Source organism: Schistocerca gregaria, unplaced genomic scaffold (genome assembly GCF_023897955.1).
Source record: "Schistocerca gregaria isolate iqSchGreg1 unplaced genomic scaffold, iqSchGreg1.2 ptg000229l, whole genome shotgun sequence".
Taxonomy (NCBI): domain Eukaryota; kingdom Metazoa; phylum Arthropoda; class Insecta; order Orthoptera; family Acrididae; genus Schistocerca; species Schistocerca gregaria.
The window spans coordinates 340,705-347,802 of record NW_026061748.1 but is presented as its reverse complement, the minus strand read 5'-3'; positions in this window follow the sequence as shown (position 1 = coordinate 347,802).

Sequence of the window (7,098 nt, the reverse complement as noted above, 5' to 3'; positions counted from 1 at the left end):
CTTTTAGTGTTTCTGCATAACGCAGCACGCGACATAGCTTTGTAGACGATAAATGTAACCGTTTCAGAGAGAAGAGCAGCCAATGTGACGATCTGGCTTTAAGTCGATTCGATACCAAATGACGAAAACTGACGGAATTCTCAGGTTTTTGCTACATATGAACACTTTTCACATTCTCCCGTGCAACGCGGCTGCTAGTCCTCCTTTCATGCAAAATCTTAAGGTCCTAGGTCATGTCCAATCCACCAAAGCCGGCTAAAAAGTTAATAATCGACAACTAAAACTTCAATTGTACTACTCCTTACTGGCTATTACTTCAACTTAGAAGCTTCTTCTGTGTTCTACTATGGTGCTTTTAGTGTCTCCGCATACCGCAGCACACGACATAGCTTTGCAGACGATAAATGTAAACGTCTCAGAGAGAAAAGCGGCCAATGTGACGATCTGGCTTTAAGTCGATTCGATAACAAATGACGAAAACGCAAGCATTTCTCAGGTTTTTACCACATATGAACACTTTTCACATTCTCCCGTGCAACGCGGCTGCAAGTCCTCCTTTCATGCATAATCTTAACGTCCTAGGTGATGTCCAAGCCACCAAAGCCGGCTAAAAAGTGAATAATCGACAACTAAAACTTTAATTGTACTACTTCTTACTGGCTATTACTTCAACTTAGAAGCATCATCTGTGTTCTTCTATGGTGCTTTTAGTGTCTCCGCATACTGCAGCACGCGACATAGCTTTGCAGACAATAAATGTAACCTTCTCAGAGAGAAAGGCGGCCAATGTGACGATCTGGCTTTAAGTCGATTCGATAACAAATGACGAAAACGGACGGATTTCCTAGGTTTTTACTACATATGAACACTTTTCACATTCTGCCATGCAACTCGGCTGCTAGTCCTCCTTTCATGCAAAATCTTAAGGTCCTAGGTCATGTCCAGGCCACCAAAGCCGGCTAAAAGGTGAATAAACGACAACTAAAACTTCAATTGTGCTACTTCTTACTTTCTTTTACTTCAACTTAAAAGCTTCTTCTGTGTTCTCCTATGGTGCTTTTAGTGTCTCCGCAGACCGCAGCACGCGACACAGCTTTGCAGACGATAAATGTAACAGTCAGAGAGAAAAGCGGCCAATGTGACTATGTGGCTTTAATTCGATTCGATAACAAATGACGAAAACGGACGCATTTTTCAGGTTTTTACTACATATGACCACTTTTCACATTCTCCCGTGCAACGTGGCTGCTAGTCTTCCTTTCATGCAAAATCTTATGGTTCCACCTCATATCCAAGCCACCAAAGCCGGCTAAAAAGTGAATAATCGACAACTAAAACTTCAATTGTACTACTTCTTACTATCTATTACTTCAACATAGAAGCTTCTTCTGTGTTCTATTATGGTGCTTTTAGTGTTTCCGCATAACGCAGCACGCGACATAGCTTTGTAGACGATAAATGTAACCGTTTCAGAGAGAAGAGCGGCCAATGTGACGATCTGGCTTAAAGTCGATTCGATAACAAATGACGAAAACGGACGGATTTCTCAGGTTTTTACTACATATGAACACTTTTCACATTCTCCCGTGCAACGCGGCTGCTAGTCCACCTTTCATGCAAAATCTTAAGGTCCTAGGTCATGTCCAAGCCACCAAAGCCTGCAAAAATGTGAATAATCGACAACTAAAACTTGAATTGTATTACTTCTTACTGGCTATTACTTCAACTTAGAAGCTTCTTCTGTGTTCTACTATGGTGCTTTTAGTGTCTCCGCATACCGCAGCACGCGACATAGCGTTGCAGACGATAAATGTAACCGTCTCAGAGAGAAAAGGGGCCAGTGTGACGATCTGCCTTTAAGTCGATTCGATAACAAATGACGAAAACGGACGGATTTCTCAGGTTTTTACTACATATGAACACTTTTCACATTCTCCCGTGCAACGCGGCTGTTAGTCCTCCTTTCATGCAAAATCTTATGGTCCTAGGTCATGTCCAAGCCACCAAAGCCGGCTAAAAAGTGAATAATCGACAACTAAAACTTCAATTCTACTACTTCTTTCTGGCTATTGCTTCAACTTAGAAGCTTCTTCAGTGTTCTACTATGGTGCGTTTAGTGTCTCCGCATACCGCAGCACGCGACATAGCTTTGCAGACGATAAATGTAACCGTCTCAGAGAGAAAAGCGGCCAATTTGACGATCTGGCTTTAAGTCGATTCGATAACAAATGACGAAAACGGACGGATTTATCAGGTTTTTACTACATATGAGCACTTTTCACATTCTCCCATGCAACGCGGATGCTAGTCCTCCTTTCATGCAAAATCTTAACGTCCTAGGTCATGTCCAAGCCACCAAAGCCGGCTAAAAAGTGAATAATCACCAACTAAAACTTGAATTGTACTACTTCTTACTGGCTATTACTTCAACTTAGGAGCATCTTCTGTGTTCTTCTATGGTGCTTTTAGTGTCTCCGCATACCGCAGCACGCGACATAGCTTTGCAGACAATAAATGTAACCGTCTCAGAGAGAAAAGCGGCCAATGTGACGATCTGGCTTTAAGTTGATTCGATAACAAATGACGAAAACGCAAGCATTTCTCAGGTTTTTACCACATATGAACACTTTTCACATTCTCCCGTGCAACGCGGCTGCAAGTCCTCCTTTCATGCATAATCTTAACGTCCTAGGTGATGTCCAAGCCACCAAAGCCGGCTAAAAAGTGAATAATCGACAACTAAAACTTTAATTGTACTACTTCTTACTGGCTATTACTTCAACTTAGAAGCATCATCTGTGTTCTTCTATGGTGCTTTTAGTGTCTCCGTATACTGCAGCACGCGACATAGCTTTGCAGACAATAAATGTAACCTTCTCAGAGAGAAAGGCGGCCAATGTGACGATCTGGCTTTAAGTCGATTCGATAACAAATGACGAAAACGGACGGATTTCCTAGGTTTTTACTACATATGAACACTTTTCACATTCTGCCATGCAACTCGGCTGCTAGTCCTCCTTTCATGCAAAATCTTAAGGTCCTAGGTCATGTCCAGGCCACCAAAGCCGGCTAAAAAGTGAATAAACGACAACTAAAACTTCAATTGTGCTACTTCTTACTTTCTTTTACTTCAACTTAAAAGCTTCTTCTGTGTTCTCCTATGGTGCTTTTAGTGTCTCCGCAGACCGCAGCACGCGACATTGCTTTGCAGACGATAAATGTAACCGTCTCAGAGAGAAAAGCGGCCAATGTGACGATCTGGCTTTAAGTCGATTCGATAAAAAATGACGAAAACGGACGGATTTCTCAGGTTTTTACTACATATGAACACTTTTCACTTTCTCCCATACAACGCGGCTGCTAGACCTCCTTTCATGAAAATCTTAAGGTCCTAGGTCATGTAAAAGCCGCCAAAGCCGGCTAAAAAGTGAAGAATCGATAACTAAAACTTGAATTGCACTACTGCTTACTGGCTATTACTTCAACTTAGAAGCTTCTTCTGTATTCTACTATGGTGCTTTTAGTGTCTCCGCATACCGCAGCATGCGACATAGCTTTGCAGACGATAAATGTAACCGTCTCAGAGAGAAAAGCGGCCAAATTGACGATCTGGCTTTAAGTCGATTCGATAACAAATGACGAAAACGGACGGATTTCTCAGGTTTTTACTACATATGAACACTTTTCACATTCTCCCATGCAACGCGGCTGCTAGACCTCCTTTCATGCAAAATCTTAAGGTCCTAGGTCATGTAAAAGCCACCAAAGCCGGCTAAAATTGAATAATCGACAACTAAAACTTTAATTGTACTACTTCTTACTGGCTATCACATCAACATAGAAGCTTCTTCTGTGTTCTACTATGGTGCTCTTAGTGTTTCCGCATACCGCAGCACGCGACATAGCTTTGCAGACGATAAATGTAACCGTTTCAGAGAGAAGAGGGGCCAATGTGACGATCTGGCTTTAAGTCGATTCGATAACAAATGACGAAAACGGACGGATTTCACAGGTTTTTACTACATATGAACACTTTTCACATTCTCCCGTGCAACGCGGCTGCTAGTCCTCCTTTCTTGCAAAATCTTAAGGTCCTAGGTCATGTCCAAGCCACCAAAGCCGGCTAAAAAGTGAATAATCGACAACTAAATTTGAATTGAAATACTTCTTACTGGCTATTACTTCAACTTAGAAGCTTCGTCTGTGTTCTACTATGGTGCTTTTAGGGTTTCCGCATACTGCAGCACGCGACATAGCTTTGCAGACGATAAATGTAACCGTTTCAGAGAGAAGAGGGGCGAATGTGACGATCTGGCTTTAAGTCGATTCGATAACAAATGACGAAAACGGACGGATTTCTCAGGCTTTTACTACATATGAACACTTTTCACATTCTCCCGTGCAACGCGGCTGCTAGTCCTCCTTTCATGCAAAATCTTATGGTCCTAGGTCATGTCCAAGCCACCAAAGCCGGCTAAAAAGTGAATAATCGACAACTAAAACTTGAATTGTACTACTTCTTACTGGCTATTACTTCAACTTAGAAGCTTCTTCTGTGTTCTACTATGGTGCTTTTAGTGTCTCCGCATACCGCAGCACGCGACATAGCTTTGCAGACGATAAATGTAACCGTCTCAGAGAGAAAAGCGGCCAATGTGACGAACTGGCTTTAAGTCGATTCGATAACAAATGACGAAAACGGACGGATTTCTCAGGTTTTTACTACATATGAACTCTTTTCACTTTCTCCCATGCAACGCGGCAACTAGTCCTCCTTTCATGCAAAATCTTATGGTCCTAGGTCATGTCCAAGCCACCAAAGCCGGCTAAAATGTGAATAATCGACAACTAAAACTTAAATTGTACTACTTCTTACTGCCTATTACTTCAACTTAGAAGCTTCTTCTGTGTTCTCCTATGGTGCTTTTAGTGTCTCCGCAGACCGCAGCACGCGACACAGCTTTGCAGACGATAAATGTAACAGTCTCAGAGAGAAAAGCGGCCAATGTGACTATGTGGCTTTAATTCGATTCGATAACAAATGACGAAAACGGACGCATTTTTCAGGTTTTTACTACATATGACCACTTTTCACATTCTCCCGTGCAACGTGGCTGCTAGTCTTCCTTTCATGCAAAATCTTATGGTTCCACCTCATATCCAAGCCACCAAAGCCGGCTAAAAAGTGAATAATCGACAACTAAAACTTCAATTGTACTACTTCTTACTATCTATTACTTCAACATAGAAGCTTCTTCTGTGTTCTATTATGGTGCTTTTAGTGTTTCCGCATAACGCAGCACGCGACATAGCGTTGCAGACGATAAATGTAACCGTCTCAGAGAGAAAAGGGGCCAGTGTGACGATCTGCCTTTAAGTCGATTCGATAACAAATGACGAAAACGGACGGATTTCTCAGGTTTTTACTACATATGAACACTTTTCACAATATCCCGTGCAACGCGGCTGTTAGTCCTCCTTTCATGCAAAATCTTATGGTCCTAGGTCATGTACAAGCCACCAAAGCCGGCTAAAACGTGAATAATCGACAACTAAAACTTCAATTGTACTACTTCTTTCTGGCTATTGCTTCAACTTAGAAGCTTCTTCAGTGTTCTACTATGGTGCGTTTAGTGTCTCCGCATACCGCAGCACGCGACGTAGCTTTGCAGACGATAAATGTAACCGTCTCAGAGAGAAAAGCGGCCAATTTGACGATCTGGCTTTAAGTCGATTCGATAACAAATGACGAAAACGGACGGATTTCTCAGGTTTTTACTACATATGAACACTTTTTATATTCCCCCGTGCAACGCGGCTGCCAGTCCTCCTTTCATGCAAAATCTTAACGTCCTAGGTGATGTCCGAGCTACCAATGCCGGCTAAAAAGTGAATAATCGACAACTAAAACTTGAATTGTAATACTTATTACTGGCTATTACTTCAACTTAGAAGCTTCTTCTGTGTCCTACTATGGTGCGTTTAGTGTCTCCGCATACCGCAGCACGCGACATAGCTTTGCAGACGATAAATGTAACCGTCTCAGAGAGAAAAGCGGCCAATTTGACGATCTGGCTTTAAGTCGATTCGATAACAAATGACGAAAACGGACTGATTTCTCAGGTTTTTACTACATATGAACACTTTTCACATTCTCCCATGCAACGCGGATGCTAGTCCTCCTTTCATGCAAAATCTTAACGTCCTAGGTCATGTCCAAGCCACCAAAGCCGGCTAAAAAGTGAATAATCACCAACTAAAACTTGAATTGTACTACTTCTTACTGGCTATTACTTCAACTTAGAAGCATCTTCTGTGTTCTTCTATGGTGCTTTTAGTGTCTCCGCATACCGCAGCACGCGACATAGCTTTGCAGACAATAAATGTAACCTTCTCAGAGAGAAAGGCGGCCAATTTGACGATCTGGCTTTAAGTCGATTCGATAACAAATGACGAAAACGGACGGATTTCTCAGGTTTTTACTACATATGAACACTTTTCAGTTTCTCCCGTGCAACGTGGCTGCTAGTCTTCCTTTCATGCAAAATCTTATGGTTCCACCTCATGTCCACGCCACCAAAGCCGGCTAAAAAGTGAATAATCGACAACTAAAACTTCAATTGTACTACTTCTTACTGGCTATTACTTCAACATAGAAGCTTCTTCTGTGTTCTACTATGGTGCTTTTAGTGTTTCTGCATAACGCAGCACGCGACATAGCTTTGTAGACGATAAATGTAACCGTTTCAGAGAGAAGAGCAGCCAATGTGACGATCTGGCTTTAAGTCGATTCGATACCAAATGACGAAAACTGACGGAATTCTCAGGTTTTTGCTACATATGAACACTTTTCACATTCTCCCGTGCAACGCGGCTGCTAGTCCTCCTTTCATGCAAAATCTTAAGGTCCTAGGTCATGTCCAATCCACCAAAGCCGGCTAAAAAGTTAATAATCGACAACTAAAACTTCAATTGTACTACTCCTTACTGGCTATTACTTCAACTTAGAAGCTTCTTCTGTGTTCTACTATGGTGCTTTTAGTGTCTCCGCATACCGCAGCACACGACATAGCTTTGCAGACGATAAATGTAAACGTC